Source organism: Cnephaeus nilssonii (assembly GCF_951640355.1).
Source record: "Cnephaeus nilssonii genome assembly, chromosome: 10".
Classification (NCBI taxonomy): Eukaryota; Metazoa; Chordata; class Mammalia; order Chiroptera; family Vespertilionidae; genus Cnephaeus; species Cnephaeus nilssonii.
Window position 1 is genome coordinate 44881670 of NC_137081.1, and position 20052 is coordinate 44901721.

Genomic DNA, 20052 nt, shown 5'->3' on the forward strand with positions numbered 1-20052 from the left:
CTTTCGTGAATTACCTGTACATAAAGTCTGCCTAGCTAGTGGACTTTCCTTGTTTATTAATGAGATACTTTATTTTCCTATTTTACAGGGGAATGGAACATGTAAGACTTCTCATCCAGATGATTCAAACTCGGATGTCAACCACAGGAATAATCACATTGCAATCTGGAAAGTCGCCATGTGCCCCAGCTGTGGTCTTAGTCCTTCCTAAAAATGAACAGACTAAATATAGGTCTCCTGCAGTAGACTCCCAACTCATGTGGGCATGAAAACGTCTTGAGGTCAGAGAAAAGGTGAAAGTATGAATGAGTCCCTCAGCAACCCCTCCGCCTCACTTTGAGTGGGACAGGGAGAAAAAGAAAATGGTGGGGGGAGAAAACCTTGTGACAGACAAGGAGGTTGAGTGGGAAGGACTTTGACAAAAACGATGGAGGAGACATAGTCGCAGCATCCCTGTCCCATTTCTGGCTCTGCGTTACCACCTCTCTAACTCCGGGCTTTGTTTTTCACACAAGGTGAGTGTAGAATTAATTCACTGAAGTGCAAATTCTAATGCAGAGAGCACCAACTCCGATAATTTGTTCTAACAGATTCAAAGCCTGACTCCCACGGCAAATTAGAAATGCTGGCTGAGTCATGGAAGGGTCACAGACAAAGTTCCTTAGACTCTGTTTGCCTCTATTTTTAGGAATCATCTTCGAGAGAATGAAAAATAATGAGGATCTATTCCTATTGTAGACTCAGTATGGATGGAATCACACGGCACCATCTTTTCAACAGTTAGATTCTGGGCTCTCAGGCAGAGGTCCCGCATACCTAATGCCCTCCAGGGGCTTAAGAGCAGAACTGAAGGCAGGGCTTCAGCCCAGCGCCGGCGGGTGCTTCCCAGGGTGCGGGCGGCCAGGGCACAGGGAGAGGCCTTTTGTGTGAGAGGCCAGACCGGGATGTGTGAGGTGAGAAAAGGAGCCTGGAAGAGCAAGGCTTGGCTGGAGCAGGGAGCAGCTCATTACCCAGGTCTTGGACTGGACTTTCAATAAACGCCTTTTAAAAAAACTCAGTGGCAGAAAGGAGGACATCATTATCTAAATCATTGTATCTGTATCTATCTTTAGTTTGTGCTGAATGATTACATGTTATGGTTGGGTTAGAAAAGAGAGGAGAGCAGCTGAAAGGCCAAGGAGGAAAAGCGTGGAGCTGTTCTAATATTTTCTACAAAACACAGCCCCAAGACTATGCCAAGGTTGTGCTGAATGTGAGAGTTGAGATGTCTTGACTTCCAAAGCATTCTCTAATAAAATCTTATACTTCAATCACAATCTTAAATGCACATGTACGCACACACACATAGAAACCCTCTGAATCAAGGTTTTGTAAGAAACATGAGAATATTCCAAGACGAAATGAAAACAGGATGAATCTTGGAAAGGGTTCTCAGGACTCTCCCAATGCTGAGTCTTAGATACCAGCCATCTTTTTTGGTTTGGCTATACTGAGTATGCAATCAGAGACACACTGCGTTCACTGTGAGAAAAACTGCTGCACCTGGTATTCAACGACTTACACTCTGTCCTCTAAAGTAGCATCGTCAATTAAAGAGCCCAATTTCCCTCGCCTGAGCGTGTGGTGTATGATAACAATCAATCGTCTCTGACTAATGCACGCCAGTAATGGACATTCAATAAGTGTGTTCCAGTCAGCCTGCACTGTGCAGATGGGAGCCTGAGTGAGGTGGGGTTTGCAACACCACTGCTGCTTGTGAGGCTGGAAGGAAAAGCAAGTATGTGCGCGGCTTTCCATACTCTCAGACAAGATGTCAAAACCACGGTGTGTAGCTCATGGTGAAGGGAGGGCTTGTTTGGGGAAACAACAGCTTCTCCGAGTTTGTTCAGGAAGCAGGACTGCACCAGAACTCCCATAATTGTCAAAGAGTAGATGCCACCAGAGCTTGGCATCTAGCAGGCTATCCAGTTGGCTTGAAAAATTCCTATCCCAAAAGTTGTAAATTCTAAAAATAGGCATAACAATGCTGCTAGATTGTTCACCAGAAGTCACACATTTTTAAAAAGAATACTAATATGGCACATATACTCCTCTGAAGAGTTTTGTTAACAGATGCTAAAAGTACCAGTAAAAATCATTAAAAATTAACAAGTGCATTTGATAGAAACAATAGGTTGAAGCAATCTGATAGTCTATACCAGGGGTCCTCAAACTTTTTAAACAGGGGGCCAGTTCACTGTCCCTCAGACCGTTGGAGGGCCGGACTATAGTTTAAAAAAAACTATGAACAAATTCCTATGCACATATCTTATTTTGAAGTAAAAAAACAAAATGGCAAAAATACCCGCATGTGGCCCACGGGCCGTAGTTTGAGAATGCCTGGTCTATACTCTAAAGGGAAATAGTTGAACCCAGTAAAGAATGAAGCAAATTTGGAAACTGAGGTACAATTTAGAAACTAAATATAGGTACTTTCCTTATTCAGTTTTCTCAGAAATTTGATTTATTTGAGATAGAGAAGTTCTATTGTCTTTTACTACCATATCAAAGGCAGGTGATGTGTCCCGAGAAGAATGCTGGATGGAGCATCAGAAGGAGACTTGAACCTGGGCTCCGCCACTTCCCTGCTGTGTGACTCGAAGCAAGATGATTCACTTCTCTGAGCCTTTATTCATATAATCACCAACAGGACAATAACCAACTGCCATCCAGCACTATTGGCAGGACTCAGTAGTTAGAGCATCCAGCAGCTCTCACACCAAAGGGTAACAGGTTCGATTCCCGGTCAAGGGCATGTACCTGGGTTGCAGGTTCAATCCCCAGCCCTGGAGTGCATGCAGGAGGCAACCAATTGATGTGTCTCTCTCAAATTGATGTTTCCCCCTCTCTCCTCTCTCTCTCTCTCTCTCTCTTCCCCTCTCCCCTCCCTTTCACTCTCTCTAAAAATATCAATGGAAAAAATATCCTCAGGGGAGGACTAACAACAACAAAAAAAGGTAAACTGGAAAGTGTCTATGTCCTGGCCAGTGTGGCTCGGTTGGTAGGATCATCATCCCATGCACCAGAAGGTTGCAGATTCAATTCCCAGTCACAGCACATACCTAGGTTGCAGGTTCAATCCCCAGTCAGGGCACATGCAGGAGGCAATGATCGATATATCTCTCTCATATCTTTTTTTAAAATATATTTTATTGATTTTTTTACAGAGAGGAAGGGAGAGGGATAGAGAGTTAGAAACATCAATGAGAGAGAAACATTAATCAGTTGTCTCCTGCACACCTCCTACTGAGGATGTGCCCGCAACCAAGGTACATGTCCTTGACAGGAATCGAACCTGGGACCTTTCAGTCCGCAGGCCGATGCTCTATCCACTGAGCCAAACCGGTTAGGGCTATCTCTCTCATATCAATGTCTCTCTCTCTCTCTCTCTCTCTCTCTCTCTCTCTCTCTCTCTCTCATAAGTAAAAATAATAGTAATAAAACAAAAAAGGAAGTGTCTAGAATATAGTAGCTTCTCAATACATTTTTTCAATTTGAAGATTTACCCTATTTTAATATATATTTGCCTTGAATGTTAATTTGCTCATTTCAATAATGTTGTCATCTCAAAATATTGTTGCAATTCCCCTTCAGAATTGCCTTCAATTTCCTCTCTTTGTCAAAATCTATAATGTCCTTTATAGTGAGGTATAGGGAATGGGGACCTTCTTCCCATTTTACAATCGAAAGCACAGGCGCAGAGGGGTTAAGCGATGTAGTCACAGATATAAAATGGGTCAGAGCTGAGATAAATCACCGAGACTCGGGGCCTTGCCCTGCACTCCACGCCACCTCACCCTGGACTCTGTGACGCATTTCTCTGAGTTCTTGAAAAGAAATTTCCTATGATTGCCACATCTCACTTGAGTCAGCTCTCTCATCAGCAGACAGCATGCCAACACCCATCAAACCACTCTGTCGAGAGCCTCTGCACCTCAAAAGTCAGGGGAAATGGAAGGCAAGTGAATTCCCCAAGCTTCCCTCTGGAGCAGCATTCTGAGCCCATTCTCAAGTCACCGCAATAAGAAAAGTCTTGATGTTCATGCCTCTCGGTCCTGCCTGATTAGCAGGGTTTCAGACACGACACAGTCTGGCTGGATAATGAGGGAGCCCCCAGGGAGAAGTGCCTGTCTCCTTCTCCCCCGAGAACACATGTGACTGCCTGTGAATGAGAAGCAGTGGGCCACTAGAAAAGCCACCCTTAAGGAAGTTTTCTAAATCTTAGGGCAGGCGAGCGGGGTTTCGTTTTCTTAATTCTAATAGAAATAAATATACAAGTTTTATATCAAATTTTAAAATTGAGTTAAAGGTGCTATGCTTCTTTTCAAAACATTTCAAAACCTATTTCAAGCTACTGGTTTGACTAGCATAATCCCGAGTCTCCACTCAGTTAGATGGCTTTACATAGGATTTTTTATAAACTCAAATATCAACTAATCGATAGGTTCAAATCATAAAGCCATTTTAGGAATAAGAAACAGCATAAAGAGAAATAACCTCACCGGGCTACATCCATGCGTATAGCAGCCGATTGCTGGTGACATGGAGGGCCATTCTAAGACATTCCACAGCAACTGAAATGAGCCATTACCACCGGTAATTAATTATATGGGTTTCAGAACTTCGTTACTGAAGCCATAGCCCCATCTTGGGGCTCGTCCGCAAGGTTGTGGCCTTTCCAAAACAGGAGCAGGAAAGCAAATCCTGACATAAACCAGTGCAGGCTACAGCTGCTTAAGAGGGATAAGAAGCTTAAAGGTTGAGTTGGCATTTTTCCTCTCTCTCGTGAAGATAAAAAGCTTCACAAGTTTAATTAAACCCTCATTTCAGAAAAAGACATGATGGACAGCTTCTCAAATCTGAGAAATGGCCTGGCAATAGATGGATATGGATATGGATATGGATATGGATATGGATATGGATATGGATATGGATATAGATATAGATACAGACACAGACATAGACATAGACACAGACATATATAGATACAGATGCATATATAGATAGATATGTAATACTATGATACATCTATAAGATATTATATATAGTATATAGATATATTATATATTATATAGATGTAATATTATATTATTTATATAATATCTCTATATAATATCTTATATAATATCATCCTATACTAGAAGCCCGGTGCACGAAATTCGTGCATGGCGGGGGATTGTCCCTCAGCCCAGCCTGTACCCTCTCCAATCTGGGACTCCTGGAGGGATGTCCGACTGCCCGTTTAGGCCCGATCCCTGGGATCGGGCCTAAACGGGCAGTCGGACATCCCTCTCACAATCCAGGACTGCTGGCTCCCAACTGCTTGCCTGCCTGCCTTCCTGATTGCCCCTAACCGCTTCTGCCTGCCAGCCTGATCACCCCCTAACCACTCCGCTGCCAGCCTGGTTGATGCTTAACTGCTCCCCTGCCAGCCTGTTTGCCCCCAACTTCCCTCCTCTGCCGGCCTGGTCACCCCTAACTGCCCTCTCCTGCAGGGTTGATCACCTCCAACTGCCCTCCCTTGCAAGCCTGGTCCCTCTCAACTGCCCTCCCTTGCAGGCCGGGTGCCTCCCAACTGCCCTCTCCTGCTGGCCATCTTGTGGTGGCCATCTTGTGTCCACATGGGGGCAGGATCTTTGACCACATGGGGGCAGCTATATTGTGTGTTGCAGTGATGATCAATCTGTATATTACTCTTTTCTTAGATAGGATAGAGGCCTGGTGCATGGGTGGGGGCCAGCTGGTTTGCCCTGAAGGGTGTCCCGGATCAGGGTGGGGTTCCCTTGGGGCGTGGAGCGGCCTGAGCAAGGGGCCTGTGGTGGTTTGCAGGCCGGCCACACCCCCTGGCAACCCAAGGGGAGGCCCTGGTATCTGGAATTTATTTTCCTTCTACAATTGAAACTTTGTAGCCTGGAGCAGAGCCAAGCCTGCTGTTCCCTCTGGGGCGGCAGCCATTTCTGTGGCAGTTAATTCACCTTCTACAATTGAAACTTTGTAGCCTTAACAGGTGAGCCCGGCCAGGGTGTGCGGAAAGCTTTGCTTCCCCTGTTGCCGCCAGCAACCCTGGCCTGCTCTCTCAAGCTCCATTCTGCCGCCATTTGTTTGAATTTGTTTACCTTCTATAATTGAAACTTTGTAGCTTGAGTGGAGGCTTAGGCCTGCAACGGCTATGGAAAGTTTGGCTTCCTCTGTTACCTGGGAAACCTTGCTCACTGTGGCTGTAGCCATCTTGGATTGGGGTTAATTTGCATACTCACCCTGATTGGCTGGTGGGCATGGTTTGGCTGGTGGGCGTGGCTTATGTAGCGGAGTGATGGTTAATTTGCATATTACCATTTTATTAGAGAGGATGATAAAAGCCTAATATGCAGATCGACCGAACGGGGGAACGACTGGTTGGTGGGGGCGGGGTTAGTGAGTGGGCTGTGCCAGGCCAGCCAAGGCAGGTGCCAGCGGGCAGAGGGAGGGGACAGCAATCTGGGGGCAGTGGTGACTGGCGGCAGTGGAGGGGCGATGGGCGGCAGGGCTGGAGCTGCCCACTGGTGGTCAGTGCATTCCCACAGGGGGAGCGCTGCTCAGCCACAAGCCCTGCTGAAGGCTGGCGAGCGCAGGGGTGGTGGCGGGAGCCTCTCCTGCCTCTGCGGCAGTGCTAAGGATGCCCGACTGCAGGGAGCAGGCCTAATCCATCAGTCGGACATCCCCTGAGGGCTCCTGGACTGGGAGAGGGTGCAGCCTGGGCTGAGGGATGCCCCCCCTCAAGTGCACAAATTTTCGTGCACCGGGCCTCTGGTATAGATGTATAAGATACATGTTATATAATATCTTATAGATGTACAAGATATGCATACATCTTATATGTATATGTTTTTATCACATACATATACTATGTAACACGGTATACACAGGGTGATGATCTAAAGCCATAGTAAGGGCTTGGAAATCAATGCAGTCGGATAGGCTAATTCCCTCAGCTGAGTAAGCTGCAGGCAAAAGCAGCAGCAACTGTACAGTGGTGAGAACAGCAGAGGGAAGTAGGGTTGTGAGAGAGGGAAGTAGGACTAAGGAATGAAGAGGTGACTCGGGCAGTGCAGCACCCAGGGTAAGAGTGCCCAGCACTGCTCCTAGTTTGAGCTGAACACACCTTGGGTGTCCCCAACTATTAAGCACCTATGATTCCCATTGCCTTGTCTCCACGAAGAGTATTAGTAATAATTTCTACAGCTCACATAAAAAGACATTCTACAGCCCTGGCTGGTGGCTCAATTGGTTGGAGCATGTCCCGTACATCAAAACAGTCACAGGTCTGATTCCAGTCAAGGCACATACCTAGGTTGCTGGTTCGATCCCCAGTTTGGGGCATATGTGGGAGGCAACTGGTCAATGTTTCTCTGTCACATCAATGTTTCTCTCTTCTTTCCTCTCTCTCTCTCTAAAAATCAATGAAAACGTATCCTCAGGTGAGGATTTTTTAAAAAGACATTTTACATGCATATTTCATATTTTACGTTGTCTAAGTTCAGAGTTCCGGACTTCAATCTAGATATCAGATACAATCCCTCTCCTCCAGATGTTTCCGTCAGACTAAGCCAATGAACAAATAAATGCCCATTCGATAACAGAAATATAATTACATCAGGCTGAAAGTATGAGGTTGTCATTTTTTAGGTCAAAAGTGGTTGAATATCAGCATTTTTGCATGTTTCAACTTAATAAAAAATTACCAAAATGCAGTGAGGGACCAAATGACTTAAAGACTGAGTGACAGCCTTAACCGGTTTGACTCAGTGGATAGAGCATCGGCCTGCGGACTGAAGGGTCCCAGGTTCAATTCCGGTCAAGGACATGTACCTTGATTGTGGGCACATCCCCAATAGGGGGTGTGCAGGAGGGAGCTGATCGATGTTTCTCTCTCATTGATGTTTCTAACTCTCTGTCCCTCTCTCTTCCTCTCTGTAAAAAAAAAATCAATAAGATATGTTTTTTAAAAAAAGATTGAGTGACAAATTGAAGGCTGCGTTTTGTTGTTTTGAGTACACTCCCTACCCCCATATTCCACACAGAGCCACAGGGGTGAAGATATCTAAGTATCAGGAAAAAATCCTCCATGATTTTCAGTACACAAAATGTAGTCTGACTCTATTCAATATGTTGGACTTCCTTTGCTTTCTACTATGTTCCTCAAAAAACACAGGTATAAAATTACCCACAGGCAAAGAATTTTTAACGAAAATCTTCAATATTTTTATTTGAGAGGTTCAAATAAGTACACACAGGGGTGGGAAAGGTAGGGTTTACAGTTAATAAATAATACAAATATTAATAAATAACGATACAAGAATAAACTGTATTTTGCATACACATAGCTGTAAACCTACTTTTGCCCACCCCTGTATTTTGTGTTTTTTGTGTTTTCTTTTGTTTTTAAAAGGGTCACTATTCAACAAGAACACAATACATAAGAATTTATCAAAATTAAAAACTTCTAAACAGCAAAAGAAACCATCAACAAAATGAAAAGAGAGCCCACTGCATGGGACAACATATTTACCAATGATACATCCAATAAGGGGTTAATTTCCAAAATAGATACGGAACTCATATAACTTAACAAAAGGAGGACAAACAATCCAATTTAAAAATGGGCAAAGGACCTACATAGACACTTCTCCAAAGTAGACATACAGAAGGCCAAAAGACATATGAAAACATGCTCAAAGTCACCAATCATCCCAGAGATGCAAATTAAAATGACAATAAAGTATCACCTCACACCTGTCAGAATGGCTACCACCAACAATTCAACAAATGACAAGTGCTGGGGAGGATGTGGAGAAAAAGGAACCCTCGTGCACTGCTGGTGGGAATGCAGACTGGTGCAGCCACTGTGGAAAATAGTATGGAGTTTCCTCAAAAAATTAAAAATGGAACTGCCATTTGACCCAGTAATGCCACTTCTAGGAATATATCCCAAGAAACCAGAAACACCAACCAGAAAGAATATATGCACCATTATGTTCATAGCAGCTTAATTTACAATAACATTAGCTAAGATTTGGAAACAGCCTAAGTGCCCATCAGCAGATGAGTGGGTTAAAAAACTGTGGTATATTTACACAATGGAATGCTATACAGCTGTAAAAATGAAAGAACTCTTACCATTTGCAACAGCATGGATGGACCTGGAGAGTATTATGCTAAGTGAAATAAGCCAGTCAGAGAAAGATAAGTATCACATGATCTCACTCATATGTGGAATCTAATGAACAAAATAAACTGATGGAAAAAATAGATCTAAAAACTAGAAGCATGGAACAGACTCAGAGGGAAGGCGGGATGGGTCAGTGGATGGGGAGTCATTAACCAGGGAACTTATATGCATACTAAGGGCCCAGTGCACAAATTCGTGCACCTTGAAAGGAACTGTGGGTCGCGAGGCTGCTTTGGGTACAGGGGCAGGTCTCAGCCCATCCTCTGCACCCCCACTCGGCCCCTCCCACTGTGGCCCTCAGTCTCTGCCAGCAGCCCTGCTCCTGCCACCACAGCTCCCACGTGCTGACTTCACCTGCCCCACTCAGGCCGGCGCCAGCAGCGGATGTGAGCAGGGCCAGCACTGTCAGTGGGTGCGAGTGGAAGCTGCTGCCCCGATCGCCCCTCAGGAGCATGGAGAGGTGGAGAAGCCTTCAGCAGCTGCCACTCACACCCACTGACGGCACCAAGCGATCGGGTGCCGGCAGCGGGTGTGAGCAGTGGCTCCAGCACTGGCAGTGAGTGCGAGTGGTGGCTCCGGCACTGGCAGCAGGTGCTAGTGGTGGCTTTGGCGCTGGCAGCAGGTGTGAGCAGGGCCGGCACCAGCAGCAGGTGTGAGCAGGGCTGGCACCAGCAGCAGGTGTGAGTGCCGGGCAGGACCGTGGCACAAGGGAGCAAAGAATTTTCAGTAACCATTAGAGGCTTGCCCCGAGGACAGTGACTGGCACCCTGCCTTGGTCTGGCGCCTCCACTCACCTGCTCCACCATCCCGCCGCGGTCAATGCCCACCATTTTCCACGCTCTGCCACCTGCTGCTGATACCCGCCATGTTCCGCATATGTCCCCTGGTGGTCAGTGCATGTCAGAGCGACCGGTTGTTTGGTTGTTCCGCTGTTTGGTCTATTTGCATATTAGGGTTTTATATATATAGATATGGATACAGACAATAGAGTGATGAAGGCCTGGGAGGAGCGGGTGCTGGGTGGAGGGGGTCACTGGGAAAAAGCAAACAAACAAACAAAGGGGACATCTGTAATACTTTCAACAATAAAGAAATACATTTTAGAAAAAGAATTTATCAAGGCTTCAGGCTTGGTTTTATTTATTTCCATGATAAACTTTCTATTTGAATAGAACTTAACTGTTTATGAATAACTTTCCCCTGTTATCTTGTTTAGGCCTCCTAATAACCCCACAAGGTAAGGATTCGTAGTCACACTTTACAGAAAAGGAATCATTCTAGAGATTCACTCAGAGGGGAGGAAAGCCAGTTTTTTTTAAATTTAACCTTTGAATTCTGATCAAGATTCTGGCTGGCTTCAGATTCTGGACCACAACGCTTATTAAGCACCTACACGATGCCAGGCCTTTGCTTGGGTGCTTGTCCTTGAGTCCCCTTACAGCTTTTGGGAAACACTTTAGCATGAAGCCAAGCCTTTCCTAAAGCTTAGGAGTCATGATATTCTTTTCGATCAAAAGAAGATACCTCTATTTTTAGAAAAAATCACCTGAAGAGCTGTTCCTCTTCACTTAGGCTCTACGTAAGCTTCCAAGTGTCGTTCATGTTAACGAATGAGTAACAAGGGTGAGATCTAGGTTGTGTCACTTTAATGTCCTGTGTAACCCCACGTTGAAGAAGCATTTGGGGGATTTTATAAACAAAGGAACCTCCTGTTTTCTCCACAGTGCATGACTCAAACAAAGAGAAATTTCCTTTTCCACAAAAGCTACGGACAATATTGAGCTCTTGGGTTAATGAAAGTGCCTTTTGAAGATGCTTTCTTGGGTGTACACTTTACCATCATCAGAAATCTGTCTTGCTCACTGCTCTGAAAACTGTGCCTATAATAATGCCTGGCACACAGTAGGAGTCAATAAATGGATGAAAACAAGCAAATGAATAAAAGTTAAAGGGACACAGAGTAACAAGCCAATCCCTCCGAGAATGAGGATGCTCTCAAAGAACAAAGATTCTATAACCTCTCCTCACACCTGAAAAAAAAAAATTAGTTGGCTAACACTATGAGCTGGGGACCACTGTGTTTGTTATGCCTCAAAAATTATAAAACAAATTGAAGGTCTGACTTTTATGTATGAGCTGTGGTTGATTAGGGGAAGGAAAGTGTAGCCTCTGTTTTATTCACACTTAAAACCAGCTCTCAACTGTTGTATGGATTCGGCAATAAGGTTCTCCAGCGACCTACCTTCCAATTTCTGAACAAACATCAGAAATTCCTGTGGAGAATCACAGCTAGTTCTAAAGGCAAAATGACATACTTGTTCAGGTCTCCGTAAGAGCTGCCATCCTTACCAGTGGTCCAGGACGGCCTGAATACCATAGGACTCATTTTGCAACCTTGCAAAATGTTGCTGGAAACAGTAAGTGGTGGAGACAGGTTGCCTATCTTTGTAGCGCCACATGCCACTCCACTGTAGAGGGAGCTGAGGCTGCTGATGGATTTGCCTTGACACTAGCATTTTGGGAAGACTGTGTCAACAGATCTTTCCTTCTGCACTGCTCCAAGTGTGACTCCATAAAAACTTACCACTGTGCCATCACTGAATTTTAGAATTTCAAGTTGTTGTTTTTAAAGTTCAAAGAACTTCCTATGTTCTCCTTCTAGAAGAGGAAAAACTGCAGAACCTGACTTAGTTGAGAAGAAAATGGAACTATAACTCAGTCCTCTAATTAACAAGGAGGTTGACTTCAGACAAATAGCTGTCTATCTTGTTGGATCTCTGTGCAGGAGGCACTTTTAAAGAAGGTAGGAGCACAATTAACAGGAGAGAGTTATACACAAGGCTCTTCTCCTTGCAGAGGTTACTCTGTCCACTCCCCCACCTCTAGATTTTCTATTATTAAAACTTGGAATAAAAAAGTAGAGACGGTCTGTGCCACGGAAGAACATGTTGTTATGCAGTCCACTCTAACTCTACAAAATGAAATACAAAACCTGTATTTTCCAAAAGCACTGGGAAGTCAAAACAAATTTTGAGTTTTCTGTGGATTGCAAATGAACCTTGAAGCAAAGGTCTTTCTTTCAGTTAAGCACTATCATTAAGGATAGGAGTGGTGTGAATAATATTGATCAAAAAACCATTTAATTCATGCTTGTATTATTCCAGAGATTGATTACTGGGCTGCCGTTTTGTTAGGTGGTCCAATAATCTGTTCATTTGATTCCAATCTGTTCAAACTGCAATTGCATGCCTGGGTGAGAAGAGCTCAACAACTGAAGCATGTCACACCTCCTCTAGTTTCTCTGTCATTGATTAATAGTGAAAATTTGATTTAATTTAGGTCTGACACGATTTGAATACATGAAACACATTCCACTTTCTTTTTCTCATGAAAGTTCAAATATATTCTATACTAGAAGCCCAGTGCACAGATTCGTGCACTGGTGAGGTCCCTCGACCTGGCCTGTGCCCTCTTGCAATCCAGGACCCCTCAGGGGATGCTGGACTGCCGGTTTTGGCCATTCCCCCCAGGCCAGGCCGAGGGACCCCACTGGTGCATGAATCTGTGCACCAGGCCTCTGGTATGCATATAAGATCTTTGGTTAATCTCTTCTTGCCCTCCCCCCTCTCTCTTCCCTCTGAGATTCATCAGTCTGTTCCATGTTTCCATGCCTGTGCATCTACCCCTTGGTGGCCAGTGCACGTCATAGCTACCAGTTGAACGGTCACTTAGGCTTTTATATATATAGATGCATTAACAAAAATGGTTTTAGGAATTTTAAGTAAGCAATATATGTATTTTCCTGACCCAAATCACTACGAGTTCTGAGATTAGTTCCCATCTTGGTCTTGGTTAACCCCTCAAAAAAATTTCAGTGAAGGTTTCTGAAGTCAGATTTCATTTTCACTCTGTTGACTTGTCCTCAAGGCAAACGACTGTATTCAGGTTATGAGGTTAATAGATTTGGTGGCAGAAAACTGCAATCCTGGCATGGTAAGAGGTGGGGGGTGGGGGGTGATCAAAGATTTGTTTTGGGGAGAGTGGCAGAACTGTATTAGGAGAGCACATAAGGATTGCTGACCTATATTGAGGAGTATAACTGAGACTGGAGGTCATAAATTTATCACAACATCAACCTGGACAGTGGTACCATTTTCTCTAGCAGTGCTTAGCTGTCTAGTTGAAGGTGGGAGAAAGCACAGGATTGGATTGATTAAGAGTTGGTATCTGGCCTGGTAAGTGCCAAGGGCAGACACAGGTCTGCCTTGTTCATGTCTAAGTATCTAAAATGACAATGCCTGACCAATAGGAATCTCTCAACAACTCTTTATTAAATGGATGAATGGGAGAACTGAAAGTCTTGGTAAGAGGGTGGTTGAAATGATAGGCCATGGTATCCAAACTGGACAGGGAAGGAAATGAAGATAACAGAGGGCTAAAAGAGGAAAATAAAAGAGGACCAAATGTTCTTAGGGGGTTGCCCAGGTCTGCCAGTCATGTGAATGGCATCACCTACTCAAGAATCAACTTCTCTGATTAAGCACCCCCTGGTGGCCAATCCAAGGAGTTATTAGGCCCAATATCCTCTCTTATTTCTTATTCCTCAAGAGCAACATGCCCCTTCTTATGTATTCCTGTCTTCAATGTTCAGAACTTTTATTTTCCTTCATTCTATATGTTTCTCTCATTCTTGAAACCTGCTCTTTTTCTCTCTCTCTTTTGACTTTTGCCCCATCTACATTAGATATCTCTCTCTCCCACTTTTTCCCTCATCCTCATTCCCTTGCTTTCCAATCTGTGAAAACAATCCTGGTCATGGCAGCTTTCATTACAGGTAAAATTCACAATATGCCTGAAATAAGGACAAGGAAATCCTTACACTTCAAAATTTAAAAATTCAAAGTCTTGTCAAGTCAGTGAAAGTAAATGCAAATTTTAAAATTGCTATAGACAACACCATCTTATAATTAATCAGCATTTCCCCAAGCACTAGAATTCAAAACACTTTCCATTCTTGTGGTGATTGCTTATATTTTAATTATTAATATAGAAAGTCCTTTAGCTATTAATTTTTTATTGCAAATGTACATGACTTCTACTATAGAATGAGTTGAATAGACTTTTAAAAAGATATTTACAACATGGTTCCTATAAAGTATTCGTAAATGAGCTTCTGGATCACAACCCATTTGCCAGTTGGAGGTTTGATCTAGTTTTGATTCCTGCTTGAATTTCCTGAAAAACCCCAGTAAGTTATTTAAAGAATAATAGCCGCCAAACTTTCTGACAAATCATAATAATCGTCAACCAGTCATCTTTTGGCTCCCATGTCCTCTTTAAGACAAAGCTATTTTGAGAATTTCTGTTCCTCATGCTCTTTTTCTTCCCAACCCTGACACTATTTGTATCCCTCAGTGGCATTTTTTTTTAACTCAGGAAAACTTAAATAAGCTCCAAGATTGCAGAAGAGCCTTATTATTTGATGATTATGGGTCTTGTCTGGGAAAAACTCCAAACATAGATTTGCTATTTTAAGCAATTCCTTTGAATTCTCACTCTATTGTCAACAAGTCTTGTATTATTGGTTTATTATTGATTTATTTTCTTTCCCTTTACATAAGTTAATGAGGCACTCCAATTTCCTCTTCTCTCTTCTTACGTTTTCATAGTCTGTAAGTCCCTGAAGGACTATGTTATGCTAGCTTTTGGGGTTTTGGAGAACACACACACACAAGCCCCGGCACACAAATCATACCTTGCTATTATCACAAACCCATAACCTTTTCCCTCAGCACCATGACTACTTATTCTTTATAATCTTTCTTCTTCTTCACCCTATTTTAATATAATCAGCTGCCACATTCTTTCCATTTTCTCTTTAAAACGTATTTTGGATCCATCCCTTTCTCCGTGTTCCCGCTGGCACCATCCTATCTCAGGTCATATTCTCATCGAAGGTTCTGTTATCTTCTCCCAGCCAACACCCCTGCTCATTCTCTCCCCACTCCCACTCCCAAGGCCCCTCTACACACTTAGCCCACAGGGTAAATTATCCCCCTTATCTCCTATGAGTGCAGGGAAGCACCTCCTATGCATTTAGGTACCATTCTTTTAATTCTCACAATTCTGCATGTGTGTTACTTTCTTCATTTCATGCACGAGGATACTGACTCTCCCACAGGTTACGTATTTTGTCCAAAATCACCTAATTTTGAAGTGTTTGCATCACCTCTCCTGAAAAGGGAAGAATCATCTGTGTTGAAAATAATAAATAAATAAATAAATAAATAAATAAATAAATAAAGCACTTGTATAAAACAGATTTGATATTTAATCTCTTTAAAAATCAAGGAACTAGATAGACTTGCGATTATTAAGGCAAAAGCTCTTTCAAGAGATGGATTTATACGACAGAAGTGTAAATCCAAGTGTCTGCTCTCAAAGAATTTATAACCTAGTTGGATAGAACATGGATATAGAACATGCTGGATACATAGTATGTGCCACATAAATACTTGCTCAAGCCTGGACCAGGGAATGGAAGGAGAGTCCTTGCTGCTCTCTCATCCTGGCTTGCCACTAATTGCATTGTTTAGTCATAAGATGCTTCTCAATATAAAACGCTTTGACACTTCCTCCTGACCCAGTCCCAAAGACCATCAGAACAATACACTGTTAGGAAAAAAAGATGTTCAGATTACTGGGCTGCCTTCCAACCCACAGTCCTATTTACTTTTTCCTAACTACAAGATGAATATTGCTGGATATTATTGTGGGATTTTTCCATATGTCCTTTAGTCAGGACAGTGATGACCCAATGCAGCCTTTTAATGTACTCTGGTCTCCCGCCAGCTTACCTCATTCTACAACTTTGTCCTTGGTTTTTTATTTTTATGATTATTCAAACTTCCCATTGCCTAATCAATACCTCATTTGGCCACTGCTGCTGTTGACTAAATACCTCGACAAAAACTCCTTGGAAAGGGTCTATTTTTGCTGGCAGTGGGCTCATTTGAAACAAGTTCTTGCTACGTTCATCATTTTGGCAAACAAGGACAAGTTCAAGGAAATTAGAGGCCAAACTTGACAGAGCACTGGGTGCAGCTGCTGGCCCAGCTGTGCAATGATTCTCAACTGGTCCATTACCTCCCAAACTCAACTATTCAGCACAGCCTTCCCTAGCCCAGCACCCCTGTCGGTCTAATATATTTGGCAACAGCCATTATTTCAGAAATGAATGCTCATGTATATTTATAGCAAATCGCATGCCTGCTCTATCAACAATTAAAGAGATTAGGATTCAGCAGACATCGTCCTCTAATTAGGACAAGATGAAGACATAGCATATAGGATGCTGCTGTTCGGTCAAGGTTTATCCCTTTCTACCCAGTCTGCCATGCTGCTTTGCACCAGCCAAACATCCACTCTCTCTAGGGCCTCCCGGCTCCAGGGATAGCATTCACTTCCTGTGTCTGTTTGATGGAATTTTCATTCAGGGGATTCTGTTTGCAATGGACACTTCATGTTTCCCCTCCCTCCCTTCCTCCCTCCCTCAAACCACACTACAGGCTCCATGGACTGTTTTATGACTTGTTTTGAAATAACATGTGGACAGCACCATGTGGCCACTAATGTCATTCAGTTACGCCCTTCCCCTGGAGCCTCGGAGCATGTTATATGCTCACACGTATGTAGTTTCTCCTTTGAACAAAAGCCTGAACTCAGCATCTGGGCCATAAATTTCATCTTGCCTTGCTCTTGCCCATGCATTATTTAAGCAATCTTCTAGGTGAGCCTGCATGAGCATTTCCCTCAGAGTAACAATCAGCAGGCACTCTGCTCACTGCTCTAACGGGAGATGTAGGATCTCTGAGAGAGTTCCACCCATTCAGTCTCGATAATGAAATGTGATAATCTAATTTGGTAAAAATAAACTGTGAAATCAGAGATTTGAGGCAAAAACTTTAAAGATGTAATTCAGACGAGCAATCAATGCTTATTCAGTTTTTGTACCATCTCAGCTTTCTCCCTGTGCAGATGCTTAAGTGATGCTAAATTAAATAATTGACAAATTTTTAAAACTGCTGGAAATTACCATCTGTACTTAATTTTGGAATATAAAAAGGCCCATAGAAAACATCCTTTATGATTATTTTGTCTAATAACAGATATGAAACAATACAAACATCCCAGTCGTAAAATATAATGTGTTTCAAGCAGTCTGGCTTACAAATTCAAACACAGTTTTTCAAAACAAAAGACCACAAGGAGGAGTGAAATACTGGGCTACCAACATGCTTTCCTAAATGAATGGCAAAAGAACTGAGTTTTTAGTTTAAAATCTACCCCTCTAACCCTCACCTCCCCACATAACAAAAAAAGGAAAAAAAAAACCCACAAAAACAAACAAAACAAAAAAAAACACAGAAAAACAAAACTCACCCACAGGCAGTCCTGTAGACATTAATGATCACCATCACTTTCCCACATTTCTCCCCTGGATGAACACTCGGCTAACCTGTCCTCGGTCAGAGAACTTTTATTAGGTTGGTATGACATTTATACAAAATAAAGCCCACGACTGTAAATAAACGTGCTTGAAGCTTCCAGGGAAAACACAGAAAGAGAAACAAGCTCCCTGTGTGGAAACACACTGGTAAATATGGGAATAAAACAAGCTGAAACTTACACCAGACACTTCTCCCAGGTCCAGCACGGCAGGAGCCCCAAAGGTACATTCTAGGATATTTTAATCCATGTTCTGCTCTTCTCACTGATGGGACTACTCAGGCACATGGTCAAGTTGCAATCAGCTGCTCCCTCAGTGATGTACGAGAGCTGGGCTGATTTATCTGGTCTTCCTGCAGCATATTAGCACTAATGTTTCTGCGTATGCATCCTACCTTTCTCCAGCCGGAGCCCCGGCTTTATCATTGGTAATCTAAATTAAAGAGCCAGTGAACAGAGCAGGGTTGTTGTCCCCCACCCCTCCCTGTTTTCCATGAAACAATCGCCAGGCAGTCATCCCCGGACAAGGATTCCACTGTTTATTCTAGGGAGCCTCCCCTTCAATATCCCATTGAGACTGGAAGTCAGTCGCAAAAGGATAGGTCCAGCGAGACTGTCTCAGTTCAAAGGTCTGTTTATGATTTATTCTCTAAAATGGTACAGATGGCCTCAGGAAATACTAGAGAGAGCTGTCACTTGCCAGTTTTTCAGCCCAGAATACAGAATTGACACTATTTACAAAAACAGAGCAACCTGATATTCCACTTAGTGCCCAGAGTACAGTGCACCTTTCGGTGGCTTTTTTCCCCAAGAAATCTCTTCCCTTTCTTTACCCAGGATTATTTTACCTATGCAAGTGTAAATGCTTATTTTAATGAGGAGTATGGTGCTGTGATTTACCAAGTTGTACACAAGAAGCATAAAATCCTATTCCTATAAAAATTGGGGACAATCAATCCAACAAATCATCATTAACCTTGTAACCTTCCATCAACAAACAGGAGCCAAACGGGGAGGAAAGGGATGTATTTAATTCAGGAGTTGTCAATTCCTTTCTTTAAGAACGTTTAATTTTTCTCCACCTCCACGAATGTTTGGGAAGAGGAAACATATCAGTATATTTTCACATGAAAATTTGCAATTTCTTAAAAATGTTGCTGTCTTAGTAGTATCTCAATACTTTTAACTCAAATTTCCAGACTACTGAAATAAATTAGTTTTTTTCCCTGACTTTAAACAACAGAAATTTTTAACAGCTGTTAAGCAACAGAATTTGGAGAGTAATAAAGTATAACAGTTTCATCTCTATTTTTGTATACTTTTGTTAAGAGAAAACATCATTTTTTCATAATTTTAAATATGTATATTGCATTTTAATTTTGCTTTTGAAAATTAACGAAGTATGACAAATCCATTTCCATACAGGCATAAAATATAGATGCCATATTTAGTAGCTTCACAATATTCAATTTTCTAATTCTTTGCTATTGCATTGTTTTAAGGTTTCATTGTAAAAATAAAATTTTTCTTGTCAGGAATACAAAATACTAACATTCAGGGCCCTTGACCAGATTTAAAAAATCAATGTCAAACTCTCAGCTTCTCAACTTTTTCCAAACTTGTAGTCATGAGAAATAATATTCAGAAGGGCTGCTTGAAGACTATCCGGGGTATCAATTCTCCTATATTGTATCCCTGTGTTAAACTTTAAACATTTAGTATGTTAATTTCTGTACTATAGAACTTGGCTATACTATACTCTTCCACAAACATCCAGAGTAATTATTTTAAAATTTTAAATCTGGGTTTGTAACTCAGCTGCTTAAAACTCTACATAGCTTCCCGTTATTCTTAGGATGAAAGCCAAAATCTTTATCATGGCCTTCAAGGACTCAGCTTTATTTCACTCGGAAGATAACCCCACCTTCCCAGAACTGACTGGCTGGGGTTCAGAGCCATCAATCTATCAAGTGTTGAACCCCTGCTCCTTACTGGCCAGTCAGCTCAAGTATGGTATCCGATAGGATGCTGAGAGAATTCCAAAAGCAAATACATAGGTAGGCCTTTTCCTTTCGTTTGAAAGTAACATACATAAAGAGATTTCACTACTTTACAAATCAGCTTATAAACGATGACAAAATCAGTATGAAGCAAGCCAGACTCAAAAATACAAAGTGAAGATAAAATCAAAGGAAAAGAAGAATAAGACGAAACTTATCATTTGGTGAATGTTAACTGAAAGTGACTTAAGCTACAGGAGACAAAGGAAAACATTCAAGAAAAAGCAGAAACTCTGA

General features: G+C 42.5%; 1 protein-coding gene across 8 annotated transcripts in view; it reads right to left on the reverse strand.

The window, feature by feature from the left end:
• The window catches only part of RAPGEF4 (Rap guanine nucleotide exchange factor 4), a 269856-nt gene that overhangs the window by 149175 nt on the left and 100629 nt on the right, over positions 1-20052 (reverse strand). Inside the window, exon 1 of one of the 8 annotated variants that reach the window (XM_079782139.1) lies at positions 17937-17980. The exons of the other annotated variants lie outside the window; for them this stretch is intronic. The gene's annotated coding sequence lies outside the window, so the exon portion shown is untranslated. Of the gene's footprint in view, positions 1-17936; positions 17981-20052 lie in introns of those variants that run through there. 8 annotated transcript variants of the gene reach the window in all.